This window comes from Python bivittatus, unplaced genomic scaffold, assembly GCF_059951505.1.
Source record: "Python bivittatus isolate LINGU-HERP-01145 unplaced genomic scaffold, Pbiv_v1 ctg000610_np1212, whole genome shotgun sequence".
Lineage (NCBI taxonomy): Eukaryota > Metazoa > Chordata > Lepidosauria > Squamata > Pythonidae > Python > Python bivittatus.
This window is the reverse complement of record NW_028277088.1, coordinates 1,998,325-2,016,274: the sequence shown is the minus strand read 5'-3', so window position 1 is coordinate 2,016,274 and position 17,950 is coordinate 1,998,325. Positions and strand designations below refer to the sequence as shown.

The 17,950-nt window shown below is 48.1% G+C and overlaps 2 long non-coding RNA genes across 2 annotated transcripts; one reads left to right on the top strand and one right to left on the bottom strand.

The window, feature by feature from the left end:
- The first annotated feature begins 414 nt into the window (after window positions 1–414).
- On the top strand, window positions 415–9,401 carry LOC112542653 (uncharacterized). Its single transcript, XR_015797874.1, has 2 exons — window positions 415–530; window positions 7,410–9,401. It is a non-coding gene; the product is annotated as an uncharacterized LOC112542653 (long non-coding RNA).
- Window positions 7,584–17,868, bottom strand: LOC148214549 (uncharacterized). Its single transcript, XR_015797875.1, has 3 exons — window positions 16,853–17,868; window positions 10,252–10,375; window positions 7,584–7,703 (listed from the first exon to the last, which is right to left on the bottom strand). It is a non-coding gene; the product is annotated as an uncharacterized LOC148214549 (long non-coding RNA).
- Between the last annotated feature and the right edge of the window lie 82 nt (window positions 17,869–17,950).

The following is a 17,950-nucleotide window of genomic DNA, read 5'->3' as shown; positions in this document are numbered from 1 at the left end:
TCACTGTATCTTAGAGAAGATGGCTCTTACTACCCCCTTTTAAATGAAGCCCCCTTTCAGCCCAGCCTACGTCACAAGGCGGCTGTTGCAAGGAGAAATACAGGTGCATCAGTTGGATTCTCTTCCTCGTACGCCCCAGGCAGAAAAAAACGGAAATGGAGCAAAATTCGGTCAATAAAGAGAAGAAGAGGCGGAGATTAAATCAGTTGCTTTTGAATTAAAGGGCTAAAAAAAATGGGAGTGCCGTGCATGATCGTTCTGAGTCCACGCGGTCTTGTTTCGATTGGCTTAATTGTTTTAACGATTCATTCTATTTTGTAAGCCGCCCAAAGTCCACTGGAGTGGGTGGCTATATTAAATCTAAATAATAACAATAATAATAACAGAAACTTGCCCTTTGAAACGAATATCACATCTGACACTTTTCCAGTTTCCTCCTATTCCTTGCATGTATTTTTATAAGACTGCATCTTATTCTGCCTTGCTAGATGGCCACCTCTCGTTGACCTTGGCTGATCGGACCTGGCGAGGTACGGATGGGAGAAACACCAGGGCTAATGTTGGACGGGGAACCAGGGTGGGGTGGTGGGGAAGACGTTGGACTGGGGAGACCCAGGTTCCAGTCCCCCATGGCCACTGGGGAGGGTCCCTGGGTGTCGTGGTATGTGGGAAAGACCTTGAGAGACGGGGCCAGAGACACTGCCAAGGAACGGTCAGATAAGAGGCAGCCTAGCCCTCAGCTGGATAGTGGATGGGGCAAGAAGCTCAGAAGGGACCCTTCCTAGTTTCTCGGTGGTAAAGGAGACCCGGGGGGGGAGAATTGTACTTTCAGACTTGCAAGATTTACGTCAGCCTTACTAGGTAGACCAGACAGGAAACACAACCAGATGAGCCAATTCTACTTTACTGTAAAGCTACATCAACAGACTCTTGCAAGTGGGAGTACAATCACGCATCTTCAAGTTGCCAAGGTTGACAAACGCTGCTATAGAACATCAGAGAACATGTGGCTCCATCTTCTGATATAAGATTGCCATCATACCTCTCTTCTCGCAACCTTTCCTTCTAAGACTTGGTTTCCAGAACTTCTTCACTGCCTTGGAGAAGATGGCAGTGGCACCTCTCACATGTTAAAATTGCACAAATAGCTGGGATTCCACAAAGATGTGAATTGACCCCAGATGCTAGGACAACTGGAACATCTGCATTTCCTCTGAATCACTGATAGATTTTGCCAAAATTTGTCTCCGGTATTCTCAGTGGACTGGACATTCAGGAAGACAAATGGACTTGCTGCCTCAACAATCTAGGTATCGATCGATCCTTTAAACAAATGACATAGGGGAATGACATAGAAGTGGAACAGAAGCTTTAAAAAAAGAGAGATAATATTACACATCAAGCAACAGCCTCTGCATTTTGTGCTAATTGTCCTCGGAAGTGGAATCAAAGATCAGCCCAAGAGAAATGAACCATTTGTCTCATGGTCTGTGGATGGAATGAGACTGAAGTAAAAATTGTGTTTTTTTCTTCCTTAAAGATCTGCCTGATTAATTATTGTTTAAAATAACAGGAGGGAATCATGAGCTGGCCACAAGTCAAGGCAGAAACTAATGACCAGATTTGCTGACTGTGGTAGAACAACAATAAGGCAGAAGGTTAGGTGAAGAACCGCCAAGGAATGTTTAAAATGGTTGGGATATCAGCACCTGTGGAACATCTCACCCCACTTCCCCTTCATGGGCCATGGAATCCAGAAATAGGTTTTCACTGAATCATAGGATCATGGAACTGGGGGGACGTTGGAGGTCTTCTAGCCACATTTGGTCAACGGTAGCCATTGGCCACAGCCCTGCTAGGGGAAGCCATATTGTTTCTGAACACAGAGGCTTTCTTTAATTGTGAACATAGTCAGTTCTGGCTTGTTGCATGAGGCCAGAGAATTTCCTGTTCCTTGCTCTAGGATAAGCAGATGTGTCCTGGAAGTTCACAAGCACTGTGTGAAGTCAATAGGCCTTTTTATTGCTGTGATGGGTGGGAATGTACCTTTAGGAAAATGGAACATCTATTTTAGTTATTACAGTCAATACTTGCTGCCAGTTTGACACCAGACCATTAACACGTATAGGATGAACACAAGCTACAATCTCCAAATTTGAACCGCTGTTCGCCAACCTTCTCCCAGACCAAAATTAGAAGGAGTGAATTTGGAAGAATCTTCCTCCCTTCTGGTGTAATTAGCAGCCGGTTTATTCCAGCTCTATGCTGCTCTGAAAGCCGATTTTGTTCTTTGCATCTCTCATTTGCAGTTTAAATAAAACCAGTTTGTTTTCCCAGGACAGAAAGCTATAATCATAGTGCCATAAACATGTAGGGCCTCTTGAACCAGAGTATAAAAAGAAAAAAAACAACTGGGAAAGATGGGATAAAATTAGAACATTGCTAAATAGTCAAGTTTCTTGCCACAATGTTTTGCCCACTTGGTTCTCTGTTTTGCAGCTGAAATGGAGAGAGAATCAAGACAGATTAGCCTTTAGCCCTCCTTAAGATCTCCAGATGGCTAGCATTAGGATAAATGGCTTTATACACAGTCAGGCTACTGGCTTCGCTAAGCACTAGGGTTGACCATGATGAAGTTCCCACATGATGCAAAGGTGAGGCTGATTTTAGTCAGGGTTTGTGGGAAAAGCCATAATGAGCTGATTTACCCATAACAGTAAGCTGTAAACCAAGGCTGAGTTCATGCAATCAAGTTAAGCCAAATCACATCACGGTTTAGCATGATGCGAGAGTTCAGCTGATCATTCTCCATCGTGTACCTGGAGAGGCCAAGGATTGAACCTGAGACCTTCTGGTTGACTTGGGAGGGATCTTCAAGGCCATCAAGGATTGAACCTGAGACCTTCTGGTTGACTTGGGAGGGATCTTCAAAGCCATCAAGGATTGAACCTGAGACCTTCTGGTTGACTTGGGAGGGCTCTTCAAGGTCATCAAGGATTGAACCTGAGACCTTCTGGTTGACTTGGGAGGGCTCTTCAAGATCATCAAGGATTGAACCTGAGACCTTCTGGTTGACTTGGGAGGGATCTTCAAGTCCATCAAGGATTGAATCTGAGACCTTCTGCTTGACTGGGGAGGGATCTTTGAGGCCATCAAGGATTAAATCTGAAACCTTCTGGTTGACTTGGGAGGGATCTTCGAGGCCATCAAGGATTAAATCTGAAACCTTCTGGTTGACTTGGGAGGGATCTTCGAGGCCATCAAGGATTAAATCTGAGACCTTCTGGTTGACTTGGGAGGGATCTTCAAGTCCATCAAGGATTGAATCTGAGACCTTCTGCTTGACTTGGGAGGGATCTTCGAGGCCATCAAGGATTAAATCTGAGACCTTCTGGTTGACTTGGGAGGGATCTTCGAGGCCATCAAGGATTGAATCTGAGACCTTCTGCTTGACTGGGGAGGGATCTTTGAGGCCATCAAGGATTGAACCTGAGAACTTCTGCTTGACTTGGGAGGAATCTTCAAGGTCATCTAGTCCAACCCTCTCCTCACAGCAGCACTCCATGAACATATCCCCAGTCAGAGGCATCCGACCCCTATTTCAATGAGGGGGAAGACCCTCCCAGCTCTTGTCAGACTGTCCCATTGCTTGACCGCTCTTCCTATCAGGATATTTCTTCTAAGATTCTACCTGAAATATGGATTTTGCTTCAGTGGGTTGTGACATAGGCAGAATTCCTGACTCGACACATTCATGGTGTTGCTACCACTTTCATTTTCGCTTATTTGTTCAATATTTGTTCACACACACACACAAGCAATGAAAAAAAGGAACAGAAGAAGAATTCTGTAGACCAGTGTTTCTTAACCTTAGCAACTTTAAGAGGTGTGGACTTCAACTCCCTGAATTCCCCAGCCATCATGCTGGCTGGGGAATTCTGGGAGCTGAAGTCCACACCTCTTAAAGTTGCTAAGATTGAGAAACACTGCTGTAGACTAAGTAGCATCATTAGTCCATCAAATCTGTAACTGGCAGCATCATTCAGGGATCAACATTCAGGTAGATCCCTGCAAACTCAAATTCTGGACAATGCTCTTCAGCTCCGAATGCAAGTCAGGAAAATAAAAGTATGCTACTCCTGGGGTAAGCTCCTTCCATCACGGGGTAGGAAATTCCCTGTATTTGCTCCCCCTTTAACAGAAACCACAATTTTTGGTTTTCCTGTCTTTGACATCCCTGGTAGAAATTCCCTTCTGCAACCAAGTGGAGGTGTATTTATGCAGTTGTTCAAGATGAATTTAATCCATTTTTTAATCAGATGGTTTGAGCTGAAATGAAGTTTGGGAAGGAAGAGGGCATCTAAACACAATTTACCTAAACTCAGTCTGGGTTTGCATTTTATTCATTGACATGGGCTTCGCTACTGGAATCAGAGCTGCAGTGAGGTCTGAGGATCAAATGCATATCTCCAGGACAAAATTAGACATTTTTCAACGAAATTCAAAAATGGGTCCAAATTTTGAAGTTTTTGGTTAATGACTTAACGCATTCTTTTTTTTTTTTTCAAGCACTGTATCTAAAGAAAAAATTCCCTGTTCCGGCTTGCTGCAGAGAGGCCAAATTACATATTACCCAGCATTTCTTACCACTTTTCCTGACCATTTCTTTTTTTCTCTTTTTAATGAAAAGCAGCTGCAGCGAAGGAAGAGAAGGACCTAGAACTTAACCCTTTCCCTGACAGTTGGGTTTCTTCCTTCAAAATAAACAAAAGAGGCTCCAAGTTAAACTCAGTTTCTGGTGATTATATGTGAATGTCCATGTAGTTTTCTTGGCAATAACGTGGAAGTGATTTGCTGTTCCTTCCTTCCATCTTCATTCCTTCCTTCTCCATCTTCCATTCTAGCCCACCGCTCTGGGATGTCCTGATGGCCTTCTATCCACGTAGTAAGCAGGTCCGAGCACATTTAGGTTTGTGTAAATCAACCAAGACTCCCTAGCAATTACTCTCTCAAAACCACCTAATGTGAATGGATCTTCTGAAGGTGTCTCCCCTTGGAAGTCGAATGGAAGTGTGGGAAGAATGGAGGGTGCAGGGCCCTGGTGGGAAGGGAACGTGTGGAGGAGGCAGAGTCCTGGAGGGAAGGGCAGCCAGGGAGGGTGGGGAGCCCTGGAGGGAAGGGCAGCCAGGGAGGGTGGGGAGCTCTGAGCACAAAATAAGAGGAGATCTCCTCTTTGCCACTCAGGACCATTTCTTCAAGAATTCTCTTCTCCTTTAAGGAGCTCTAAAATACATTCTTTTCCTAATGCAAATACATTTCTTGTCCAAATGAAGGACAAAAGGTGGAAAGAAACCCAGTACTTTGCCTGCTGTAGTAGAAGCTGCAAGCGGTAGGGAAAATAAACTGGTAGGGAAAAAAAGAGCAGAACAGGGCAAAATCCAACCGGATTTGCTATCACGTGTGCTGGGCGATTGGAAGATTCCTCCCTCCAGTTTATGGATCCAGCTTTTATTCCAAGGGTGGGATCCTGCAAGCCATTAAACCCGCTTTAGCAAACCACCGTTGCTGCCTTCCCATTCACGTCAAGCTCTGCTCAGACAATGGTTGGTCTTTCCAACCCGCAGGGCCCCAAATTCCCCGCTCCCTCCATCCCAGATTAACCTGTCGTGAGAATCCAGCCTCAACATTTGTTTTCCAAGCACCCTCTGCCTTCCTTCTCCCCCTTCTGCCTTTCCTGTTAGTGGGTCGTTGGCCTGGGTTCATTAATCCTCGAGATTGACTTTGAACCGAAGGGCAAATATTAAGCCATTCAACTTTCTCTGCTCAGCCATAAATCACACCCTGCCTTGGCTTGGAAAACAGAGGCCAAAGGTTGCCCCTATCTCCGAGCGAAGGATCTTTGACACAGGACTTCGGACATCCTTGCAACATCATTCGACTTTATCTCAACTGGCTTTGAAGCAGACTTGTAAAAGGAGGCTGAGATTACGGTATTGCCGCTTAATATATGGGGAGGGTGAAAGTTGAGAGCTGAAAATGAGGAGTCTTAAACTCTCAAGGAAACCAAGCTGAATGTTGGACCTGTTTTTCTGGGCTGCGTTAGGTGGGGGCTCAGGAACTGGATCTTGAGAAACATCTCCAGGGGAGGGTCTGTGCCCTCTACAGGGAGATCTGGCTAGTTGAGAGGGGGGCTTAATTCCACCCTCCCCCTCAGCCTCTACGACCATCCCTTTCCCACATTGCTTTTCTCTCAGCCATCTAGACACGTCTCTGAGAGCTTTGCTAGTGACGTGCTGGAGTAAGGAGGGAAGAATTGAAGCTAGGGGTAAAAGCTTTAAGCCCCCATCCACCCATTTCTCCCTTCAAAATGGGGGTTTCTCCATCAGGGTCTACCTTTCCTGTAGAGACTCCAGGGTGGCATGGGGTTTATCCCAACATTCACCAACCAGTGGCTTTCAGAAGTGGTAGACTTCAGGTTGGAGATGTAGAGGCCAGAAGGCCAGGAGTTTCTGGGTTGGAATTTAGAGTTCTGGTTAGAAAGGTTCCAGAAAAAATATATATTTAAAGAAATAAGTGATAGGCAATCTGATGGAACAGACTCATATTTTCACCCATGGCTTATTCTGAATTTAGGCTGACATTTAAATCCTTAATTCTGAGAGTCTTTCATTGCAGAAGGCCCAGCTCTTCCCATCTTCCTGCACTTGGTGGTGGTTCTTTTCACATTTCAGGCCACCTTTGATGCTAGGAGAACTTCCCAACCCTTCTACCCCAACTTCTTTTGTTAAGAGAAGCCACAATTGGATGGTTTCTCTCCACAGTGATCGAAGCGATGCCAAAAATGCCTTGAAGGGTGTTGCATTTCCAGGGAGAGTTGAGACCCGAATTTTTGGGCCTGTTTTCCTGGGGAAAGGTGGAGATTTTCCAGAGTGAGAAAGGATATGAGAAACCTTGTGGGGGCAAATCAGTTTCTTTTCCTCCCCTAAAAAAAACCCCATCTTCCCTACCCTGCCCCCTGCTCTCACTTCCACCCTTATTTTGGAGAAATCCTCTGAAATGTGTCTTTTTGCCACCAAATTTTGACAGCCCGATCTTGAGGGGTGCAGCTGAGTCGGGTGCAAATGACACCACTGAGGTCATGGCTTTATGGTGCAAAGGGTGCCACGGGGGGCTCTGTGAGATGCAACTGATGCCATTTACATCGGCGCATCATCAGAGCGATGGTGTGGTTGCATCTATGACGTCACCATCGTGATATGGCGGCTCGTGGGGCCGCAAACGGAGCGTCGGGACTAATTTTGCCCCACAGGCTGCCCGCCCTCAGGTTAATACAGTGCAGCGTTAAGGGTTCACTTCGTTTTGTTTTGATTTTTGTACAGATGCATTATTTATTCCACCTTCCTTCACAGATACTCAGATTAGGCTGCTAAGTACACGCTGTTCCGCTCATCGCGCTGCACCAAGAACAAGGCGTCGCTTATCAAGTGAAGAAGAGCAAACCATACCCCGATGAGCAGTGGCATTTCGCTTTAATCTTATCTCTCTCCTTTTCCGGAGAATAAACAGAGAGCGCTGACCCCCATTTGGCAGCAGACTTCAGGAAAAGGCGTCTGATGCTACTCTGACAGGTCTTCGCACCACCTTGCCAGGAAGCGAAGCTGTCGTGGTGGTTTTTATCGATCGCGTTCTCATAGCTTCAGAAGCTTGGGGAGAGAAAAAAAATAAATGCGTTCTTAAGCGTGCCAGCGGCTGAATCCATCTTAGCAGCTTGGCAACTTTAAGATGTGTGGACTCCAGTTCCCAGAATTCCCCAACCAGCGTGCTTTAAGATGTGCAGACGTCAACTCCGTTCCACCCATCTTCTGACCCTCTGAGTCCCAGAATTAGCTTCCTGTCTACTCTGGGAGCAGAGCAGAGACTGGTCCTGGAACGGGAAGTCCACCGGGCTAGAAGTCCTACAACCCAAATTCCCCACCCGCTTGGAAACATCCAGGAATGCAGAGGAGGCCTCAATCATCTTGACCCACATGAGATTTGTCTTCCAGCCCTCCAACTTGCAAGAAATCGAACCAGAAGCAGTACCCTCCTCTTTCTCCTATTTGTGCGCCCAAGAGGGACCCCCTGCGCATTTGCTGTGGGCCACCGTAAGTTGGCGATGGGGCCAAGCACGAGGGGCTTCTTGTAGTTTCGATTTGGGGCGAGTCTTAGCGAGGGCTCCTTTCTCTGTTTTACCTCCATTTACATGAACATCTAGCATGACAGCCTCCCTCTGTTTCCTGTCTCCAGATGGGGGGAAATGGTGCCCTTCATTTTCAGCAACAGTCAGAGGTGCCCAGGCTGCACGTTGCCGACCCCCTCCCATGGGGTGGCCCATTGCTTCTCATTTCAGCCTAGATACAATATTCTCCTGGTGGACTAAAATCCTATTTCCCTCCTCTAACCCAAACTGGAAATCTGGGAGTGTTGAAACTCCCATTTATTGTGCCAAATCTTAACATGCGGAAGGACTCTGTTTGGGTTCCCAGGGGCCCGAGAGCCTCTGGATCTCGGATCCTGTTTGCAGGGGCAACAGAAGCAAACCGGCCAGCAACAGAAACCACGGCTGGCATTTGCCGATGGCGCAGCAACACAAGGCCCCTCTCTCCAGCCCTCCTGCCACAATTTCTCCTTCCAAAGCTCTTCTCGTGCACCCACGGTGAGCTGTGCCAGATCAGAAGCCGGGGAAGAAAAACATGAAGCAGGCAGCCGATAAAGGCTTCATCCGGGCCGGCAAGTCACACCTTCCCTCTTCTTGGGCGTCCCAATTCAGCCGGAAGAGAGCCAAAGCAATCCGGGCAAGGGACTTAGAGACTGCAGCCAGACGATTTTATTCAGCAGCTGTAACCATTCTGCCTCCTCAGTCAGTGGGAGTCTTTCCTGGGGAAGGAGATAAAACGAAGCACGCCCCTGCCACTTCGTTCCAAATCAAGAAACACACGCAACCACGTTGCCCGAGCAGAAATTGGTTTGAGAACTGCTCCTTTGGTTCATTTCGATTTGAGGAAGAGGCAAGTGTGCCAAACTCCACCGAGGAACCGGGGAGGTTGCAACTCCAGGAAAGGTCTCCCCCCACCATAAGCCACCGTCACAGATTTAAGCCGTGGTTGCTCCAACGTGCAAGGGTTCTGAAGTGCCAAAGTTAGGATAAGCCATCGTGCAACACCGCTGGAGGGGCAGGAATCTATCCGCAGTTTTTTCAGCATAGGGTCAAGAAAAGGGAGGTGCCCTGCAACTCAGGTTGGCAATTTCATGCCCGTGGGCATCCGAGCCGCCAAAGCACCAGCAGAGGGCATCCGAGACCTGACCCCTCCCAAATTGGAAAAATTAAAGTAAAAATAAAATGGCCCAACCATCAGGAGATAGCTAAATCTCACAGCAACTTTATTTTGTAAAGGGTTCTTTGTGTTATTGGTTTTTTAATGGGAATTCATTGGTACTTGGGACATCAAATGGATTGTAAGAGCATTGATCTTGGATCTACCAAGTGGTAGACCCCAAAGACAGTCCTTTTTCCCAAGAATATCTAGAGCAGTGTTTCTTAACCCGGGCAACTTTAAGATAGGTGGACTTCAACTCCCAGAATTCCCCAGCCAGCCATGCTGGCTGGGGAATTCTGGGAGTTGAAGTCCACACATGCTAGGTGGGAAAATCTGGGAACTGAAGTCCACACATCTCAAAGTTGTCGAGGCTGAGAAACAGTACTGCACTGTTAATTTTAAAAAAGCAAAACCCAAGGCCTCCATCATCTCAGGCACTTTAATCATGATATATTCAATTTACATCCTGCCCGATTCCCAGCAACTCTGGGTGTTCTTCAAAGATCAATCGAACATTTTTTTCTTTTTTTAATTTTTAAGGGAAAGAGGATCGCATTGTTCTACATGACTTCTCCAGGGGGTGAATAATCCAAATTCACACCCCGCACAATTTCTTTCTTCTCCTTAACCGAATGTGTTCTAATTCAGCAAGATAAACTTGCGTCAAGTTCATATTTGAAACAAGGACTTAAGGGTAGGTTCTCCCCCCCGCCCATCCCTCTGGGGCTGAGAAGGTTGGTTTGTTGGTAGGCTGGAGAAGGAGCAAATCTTTGGCATTTTCCGGAAAGAGACTCATGCCCTGATTGAGGCTTTCCAGCTGGGGGGTGCTTCACCTTTCCTCCAGGAAAGGGGAAAGATCGTCTGCCAGCATATCTTGGAAAAATTAACTATTTACCAAGCAGTTGAGGTTGTATAACCCGGTGTGTTATGGCTGCACTTGACAAAGCGACCTTTGCCTTCAGATGCCAGGCAGGTGGACTTCTCCCCCATCTCTAAGGACCGGCCAAGTGATATTTTAGCTGCAAGAAAGATGGAGAGTTCATTGAGAGACTCCACCAGCTTCCAGGCGAGAGACCTGGTTCCTCTCCCCTAGAAGCGGGATACAGACACCCAGCCAAAGGAGGAAAAGCCCTCCATCTGGCAGGGATAGCCTTAAAATCAAATTTTGACTGGCCTTTCGAACATCTCTTCCTGACCAGGTTTCCTCCGCGGCGCAGGGCTTCCTAACCAAGTGCTAACCGCAAGTTAAGCTCCATTCTGTGATCTTAATCAGTTGATTGGTACCCTCTGGCCGGCTTGCGCTGCAGCCTGACCTTGACCCGACGATTTTTTAATTTTAATTTTAATTTCAGTCACACGCAGAAGGCTTCTAACCGGCTCTAGCACATTCCTGCAATTGAAAAGCCCGTCTTTCTGAGGCTGGAGAAAGTAATATCCTATACCTGTAGGCCTACCTAAGTTAAAAAAAAATATGCAGTTTTGCACTGTAGCTTTTGTTGCAGAGGCCAAGAAAGTTCAGCCCGTCGTGTGTCCTCCTTTTCCTTCATTTGCCCTCTTTTCCAATGGTTCACGTCCTCCTTTGCCTGTTCAGATACCTGGTCACCCCACCCAGGAGAGGAGGGTCCCGGGAGCAGCACAGCTTGATCCTGGGGGTAAACATGTGGCTGGAAAGAGGACAACCAGGGGCACTGTTGGAAGACCTTAAGCAGATCGCATTGCTGCAGCTGACATCTTGACTTTTATGACCCCTACGGACACCTTTGGGCTGGCTGGGAACAGATGATCTTGGAGAAGGTCCATCTCCCTACACTGAGGATATGCTTTCTCTCTATGGCATGTCTTCAACTGGTAACACTCAACCCCAGCGTTTCTCAACCTCGGCAACTTTAAGATGAGTGGACTTCAACTCCCAGAATTCCCTGGCCAGCATGCTTTAAGATGGGTGGACTTCAGCTCCCAGAATTCCTGGCCAGCATGCTTTAAGATGGGTGGACTTCAACTCCCAGAATTCCTGGCCAGCATGCTTTAAGATGGGTGGACTTCAGCTCCCAGAATTCCCTGGCCAGCATGCTTTAAGATGGGTGGACTTCAACTCCCAGAATTCCCTGGCCAGCATGCTTTAAGATGGGTGGACTTCAGCTCCCAGAATTCCTGGCCAGCATGCTTTAAGATGGGTGGACTTCAACTCCCAGAATTCCTGGCCAGCATGCTTTAAGATGGGTGGACTTCAGCTCCCAGAATTCCCTGGCCAGCATGCTTTAAGATGGGTGGACTTCAACTCCCAGAATTCCCTGGCCAGCATGCTTTAAGATGGGTGGACTTCAACTCCCAGAATTCCCTGGCCAGCATGCTTTAAGATGGGTGGACTTCAACTCCCAGAATTCCCCGGCCAGCATGGCTGGCTGGGGAATTCTGGGAGTTGAAGTCCACCCATCTTAAAGTTGCTGAGGTTGAGAAACCCTGCTCTACCCCTCAACGTCATGATCCTTCTCTGCTCTTCTACCAATTCCAAAAGGGGATTTTTGGTTTCTCCAGTCACTGTGCCTCCTCCTCCTCCTCCTCCTCCACAACCCTGGTTTACATTGGCACTCATTACATTTCTTCAAAGATCAGGGACTTCTGCAAAGGGGAATGTAAAAATCAAGATGGCAGCTTCAACAGTACAATCGAAACCCCGCTCTGTCATATGAGTCACCCCTGCAGATATCCTGGTATGAATCGGATTTCTTGGCAATGCAGATTACAATTCCCAAAAGCCACAGCAGGTCTGGGAGAGGAGAAAGCAATTTCGATTATCTGGAAACCTGAACTGCATTCACACAACCTGACCGTTTCCACTTGCCCGTCCTGCAAAGCTTGGGTGCATGGCCTGAAAGAAAAATGCAGGCTGATTCCTGTTATGAATTCAACGTGCAAATAGGGTGGCTTGTTTTAAAATGCAGACTGAAGCAAGAGTGAAAGATTTTTTTCCCCTTCTTTAGCCACCTTTGGAAAAAGTCCTAATGAGACTTCCTTCTGGTTTAATCTGCACTGGAGTGCAGTATGAATTAAAATTGCACCAAATTATTCTTCCATGAAGTCCTTTGCTTGGTCCTCAACCACCACTGAAAACATCAGGCCGCGTCTGCACTTGATCGCAAGGATTTCCATTCACAGAGAGACAGAGAACAAGAGAGAGAGACTCATTATCCTTGTTCTTTAAATCAGTGTTTCTCAACCTTGGCAACTTTAAGAGGGGTGGACTTCAATTGCAACCATTGTAAATACATGCTGGTTGCCAAGCACCCACATTTGGATCCCATGACCACAGGGATGCTATGACAGTCATAAGTGCGAGGACCGGTCATAAGTCACTTTTTTCAGCACCATTGTAACTTTGAACAGTCATCAAATGAATGGCTGTAAGTCAAGGACTACCTACACATGCACACAGAGGAATGTACAGTATAATGAACACACAGACATATATAATAAACACAGACTACTTCTAGCGATTTGCCATTACCTTCTTCCCAGTATAACATCTTGGGACCTCCTGGTGGTCTCCCATCCAAGCACCAATGAGGGATAACTTTTTTAAGATTACCCAGGATTGGCTAGGTACCTCAAGGACTATTCATGGCATCCACTCTTTAAAGATTGACTCATCTTCAGGGGAGATGTTTGCTCCAAGCACATGAGATGAAATCCCCCTACACTGATCCAATTCTAATAGAAAGTTCATTATGATGGCCTTTTTTTACCCCTGCCAGCCCTACCAGGGAGGATCCAAACATCATGTTCCTTTCTCAAGAGTCTCCTTTTCCCATTAACCAGTTTCTGTACTTCCAGGTCCCAGTTATGGTGCCAAGCCAGTAACAAACTGTCATGGCCTAGATCCAACAGATGGTGTCTTACAGCTCCACCTCATCCTCGCGAGCATTGCTGTCTCCATGTTGAAAATCAGAAGGCAAGGCTAGGGGTGCTCTGCTCCCCCAAAACCCAGCTGAATCAAACAAGGTGATGCAGGAATCACCTGCTAGAGGAAACCAGGTGTGACCAGGGTTAGCAGTACTCAGGTGGGCTCAGGAGCTGCTGGTATTCATGTATGGCCTTAATCTTTGGGCATGGCAAAGATGGCTAGCCTAACATTGGTCCCCTCAAGGTTTTCTAGCTACAAGAAGCTATCTAGAACTGAGAACTGAGAACTGTCGTCATCATCATCTGAAGGAGAGGATGGACTGAGAACGTCATCTCTCCTTCAGATGATGATGATGATGATGATTTTATCCTGCCTTTCTTATACTGTATATAATTCAAGGCGGTGCTGTCCTCCCAGAGATCTTGCCTCCGTGTTCCAAACATGGACTAGAACAGTGTTTCTAGGGAATTCTGGAAGTTGAAGTCCACACATCTTAAAGCTGCTGAGATTGAGAAACACGGGACTAGATTTACAACTATGAGATAAACTTGATGAATTTTTAATAGGCAAAAACCTAGGAAAAATGAAGCCGAGGGGGGAGGGGGGAGGGCAAGCATGTCAAGAAGATCCACTCCACTTCACTCCTAGCCAAGAGGACCTTTCCTCAACCGGACGTCCTCCAGATGTGCAGACTTCAACTTGCCCTCCAACCTGGTCCATCCCAAAGGGCTCCATTCATCCGTGTCCTGAGAGGGGCAGAAGAGAGGGACAGAGAGGAACAGCCCACCGTAGCCATTGCCTGCTCAAGGTCACAGATCTCTATTGGTTAAGTTTGCACAACCCCCTCGCTTTAGCTAAAACACCTTTGGATCATGGGAAGATCAGCATGTCGCCCAAACCCTGCCTTTTTCCTGTAGGTTGTGGGAAGTGGGCCATCATGTGAAACCATCATATTCGGTTAGCACACGGGTGTCCCTGGAGATGCCGGGGCAGTGGAAATGACCACACCTGCACCATGATTTTGTCACGCCGAAATGCAATCCCCGTCCTTGGGCCAGAGGTCCTGATGCAAGGACCTAATTGTGTCATTCACACAACAGTATTAACGATGCACAAGTTGACACAGAGCCCTGAAAAGCCTGTTTCATCCACGCTTTTCTGGCTATAAATAGAGGCAGATTCACCTTGCCCACCTCCCCCAAATCCATTTTTAAGGTAGATTTTTATGTCCACGACGTTAATTTATTGCACTTTAAGTATTGCGTTTAATTTTGATCATAATGTGCTTTTGCAGGAAGAGGTATGTCAGTGTTTTTAGTTTTAAAAAATAATATATATATTTCCAAAAAAAAATCGGGTAGGGCAAAAGGCCCTGTGGGCAGGAAGGGATTTCTCCAGCCAACAAGCAACACATTGTGGGTCTCAGATGTGGGCCCTGGGTCTCTGGCAGCCCCAGGATTCTTTGTGTGTGTGTTCCTAACAGCTCTGATGTGATTCAGCCCTCGACTCCTAACAAGTAGAGCACCCTTGCAATCCAAACTTATGGAAAATTATAACCCTCTCTAGCGATTATGAAGGAATCTGGAGATTTGATCCAATGCCGGCAACATTGACGTCAATAGGACTTCTCCTGAGCAAGCGGTTTGGAAGGCTTCTCTACTGAAGTCTCTCATCTGAAAAAGCCCTGGATTCTTAAGTACATATTTATTTAGGTTACCCCAGCCTGAAATAGACACATTTGTGGTTGTTCAAGACACGCCTTCTCTCCTCCCAGCCTTCAGAATTCTACAATCTGCCAGTTGTCAAAAACCGTATTTATTAGAAAGAAAGAAAGAAAGAAAGAAAGAAAGAAAGAAAGAAAGAAAGAAAGAAAGAAAGAAAGAAAGAAGGGAGGGAGGGAGGGAGGGAGGGAGGGAGGAGAAAGGGAGGAAGGAAGGAAGGAAGGAAGGAAGGAAGGAAGGAAGGAAGGAAGGAAGGAAGGAAGGAAGGAAGGAAGGAAATGAAGAAAGAGGAAGGAGGAAAGAAGGAGGGAGGGAGGAGGAAGAGGAGAAAGAGGAAGGAAGGAGGGAGAGAGGAGAAAGGGAGGAAGGAAGGAGGAAAAGGAGGAAGAGGAAGGAAGGAATGAAGGAGGGAGGGAGGGAGGAGGAAAAGGAGAAAGAGGAAGGAGGGAGGGAGGAGGAAAAGGAGAAAGAGGAAGGAGGGAGGGAGGGAGGAGAAAGGGAGGAAGGAAGGAGGAAAAGGAGAAAAAGGAGGGAGGGAGGACCGGAGGGGGGCTTGGCGGGAGGGGAGGCGGGGCCGCCGCAGCTCTGGGGCGACTGCCCGAGGGTCACGTGACCGCCGTCAGCAGCCAGTTGGGGAGGGGGGTCGCTGGGCCCCGCGGCCGCTGCCTTCGCTCCGCTCCAGCTCCCGCACGTGTCCCGGGAGGAGTGGACGGAGGCTGGCTGCCGGGCGGGCGGGGCGGCTCTCCTGCCCTCCCCTCGCTCTCCGCCGTGGCCCGCAGACTCTTCCCATAAGATCTGCCGAAGGGAAGGGCAGAGCGCGGGCCGGCCGCTCTCTCGCTATTTCCAATGATGATGATGGTCGGCCTCAGCGCCCCCCCCGCCCCCCCAGTCAAAGCCAGCTTCTTTCCTCTGGGGATCTGCCAGAATCTCACAGAGGAAAAACAGCAGCAGCAACAAAAATCCAATTTCTTGCAACTTTCCTGGGCTCCTAAAAAACGTTGGAGCCCAGCGAGGCCGGGAGTTTGCCCCGCGGGCAAGGCGAGGCCGAAACGGTTTGGGGGCCTTGGGGGCTCGGTGGGCTGTGGGAGCGCCCAGCCGTGGTCTTGCCCCTGCACGCCTGACCCTCAAGAGAAGCTGCAACCTGGATGGGTTGATCTGTTTGAAGCACCCTGGTCGTGGGAAGGCAGCAAATGTGAGCTCGAGTTTTAGATTCAGCGCCTGGGGCCAACTCGGGTTGAGGTTCAACAGGGCAGGAGTAAACCACACCCCCTATTAAATATGTAGATGATGCATGGGCGTCCACTGTGTGTTTTCCTCTTTCTTTAGAGTAGTGGGTGTATGTGGATCAATCCCACTGCACACGGGTGGAGGGGGCTTAACTCCCCCCCTCTGGCTGCTTGCTTTTGAAAATGCCCTCCCCAGGTTTAACCCTACAGAAGACAGAGTTACTTCATCATATCTAAATATCCATCCCCCTCTTCCATTTTGGCCCAAGCCACATTCTGTAAAGCAGGGTTTCTCAACCTTGGCAACTTTAAGATATGTGGACTTCAACTCCCAGAATTCCCCAGCCAGCCTTGCTGGCTGGGGAATTCTGGAAGTTGAAGTCCACATATCTTAAAGTTGCCAAGGTTGAGAAACCCTGATGTAAAATGTAGAGAGGCACTTTAAAAAAAAAGAAAGAAAGAAATGAAAGGTATAAGGGATGAAGAAGAGGAAACCACAGAGGTCACTGCAGTTTGCATGCAACCGTCCCCTCTACCCCCCCCCCACCTGCCACCCCAGCCAACCATATAAATCGATATCAAGAAATAAACAAACCAACCCTCCACCAACTCTCTAAACTGCTTCCTACAGTGCTTTTCCTTGTTTACCGGGCGTCTCATCTCTCCCTTCTTCAGGGTCTCGCCAGGCGCTCATCCAACCGTCGCGTTCTCGGTTTTCCTCTCCCCATCACGCTTTCTTCATAGCTATGCGGGTGTAGATGTCTCGAGGTTTCAAGAGTTACACATTACCTACCAGAATTAACTTCTCAACGGCCAGCAACCCCCCGCATTCCGGAAATGCATCCTGCGCGTGTTTGCGGGAAAGAAACAGGGACTGACTTGGGAAGAATAATGTCTAGCCTGATGGGGTTCGTCTTGGAGAAGATCAAGCCCTAATCCCTCAACTAAGGTCCAACTGGTCATAGACAAAATCTTTTTTATTCTTCTCTTCACCGGCCTTTTAGCACCATGCCTCAAAGAGCAGAGCATGTTAACGCCCTGAGGGGTAAAAACCGTATTTTTAATCAACATTTGTGCTTTCTCCATTTCGGCAATTAGCGTTGTCTTTTATCGCGTGAGTGTTTTATTCCAAGGTTTATTGCGTTGCCCTGCTGTGGGTCATCCACCAGGAGAAAACTTCGTGCTGGGCTGATTAAAAATATGAGAAATTAAAGGAAACAAATCCGGCGAATTGGACTGTACGTGGCAAGCGCTTTTAGCATGCTAAACCGGTCTTTAAGATGCCCCAAGACACTTTTACTCCTGGATATTCATCTCTTGAAAAGCCCCCCTGGCGGCCCTCCCGCTTATTCCCTACCAAAGTTCCCGGGGCACATTCACACGGCTCGCACAGTTCTGGCACCCTAAGAAACAGGTGTGTTGGACAGAAGGGTGGACTTGGACGACAGGCACAATATGGCAGCCCGTCTGTCCCCTGGGCGAGGCTGGGACCTTGTTGCAGAGTGAAGTGGACAATTGTGCCTGATATTGGGGCGGGGAGGGGGGGCGCAGAATGAGGTTCAGCCCCGGAGGCGCCCGGTCTGCCGCGCTGGCCAGTCCCGGCAGCAGCGCCCAGGAGCTCCGTCTACCGCCGGGTCAGTTTCGGCGCAAAGCGGGGCGGAAAGGCTGGGGCTGCGCTCCGGCGGGCCGCGGGAGGCGAGCGGGAGGTCTCGCCCGAGGACCGGGCTCCGGCGATGTGACGGGCGG